The sequence below is a fragment of the Arachis duranensis genome, chromosome 10 (genome assembly GCF_000817695.3).
Source record: "Arachis duranensis cultivar V14167 chromosome 10, aradu.V14167.gnm2.J7QH, whole genome shotgun sequence".
Taxonomy (NCBI): domain Eukaryota; kingdom Viridiplantae; phylum Streptophyta; class Magnoliopsida; order Fabales; family Fabaceae; genus Arachis; species Arachis duranensis.
This window is the reverse complement of record NC_029781.3, coordinates 33,909,494-33,910,174: the sequence shown is the minus strand read 5'-3', so window position 1 is coordinate 33,910,174 and position 681 is coordinate 33,909,494. Positions and strand designations below refer to the sequence as shown.

Below are 681 nucleotides of genomic sequence, written 5' to 3'. Positions count from 1 at the left end.
AAACTGCTCTTGTTCCCATTTTCACTTAGGGACAAGGCAGCTAAGTGGCTGGAATCATTCCCAAGGGGGAGCCTAACAACCTGGGATGAAGTGGAAAGCAAGTTTCTGGCACGTGAATCATTCCCAAGGGGGAGCCTAACAACCTGGGATGAGGTGGAAAGCAAGTTTCTGGCACGTTTCTACCCCCCACAAAAGGTCAATAGGCTTCGATCTGAGGTTCAGACTTTTAGACAACAAGATGGTGAGACTCTCTACGAGGCATGGGAGAGGTTCAAGGAGTTGACAAGGAAATGCCCACCAGACATGTTCCATGACTAGGTGCAATTGCATATTTTCTATGATGGACTTTCTTATGAATCAAGGAAGGCTGTAGACCATTCATCAGGAGGTTCATTGAACAGGAAAAAGACTGTGGAAGAAGCCATTGAAGTGATTGAGACAGTGGCTGAGAATGAGTACTATTATGCTTCAGAGAGACACAACACTAAGGGAGTTATGGAGCTGAACCATGTTGATACAATTCTAGCCCAAAACAAAGTGTTTGCCAAGCAACTAGCAGAGCTCACCAGGAAATTAGAAACAAATCAAGTGGCTGCAATACACACACAAGATCAAGAGGAAGTAAGCACTGAAAGAGGTGATTGGGAAGAGGCCAACTATGTGGGAAACCAACAAAGGCAA

At 45.1% G+C, this 681-nt stretch overlaps 1 non-coding gene across 1 annotated transcript; it reads right to left on the bottom strand.

Moving 5' to 3' along the window:
• Positions 1-201: 201 nt before the first annotated feature.
• On the bottom strand, positions 202-305 carry LOC127743272 (small nucleolar RNA R71). The gene has a single exon (XR_008004666.1). It is a non-coding gene; the product is annotated as a small nucleolar RNA R71 (small nucleolar RNA).
• Positions 306-681: the final 376 nt, after the last annotated feature.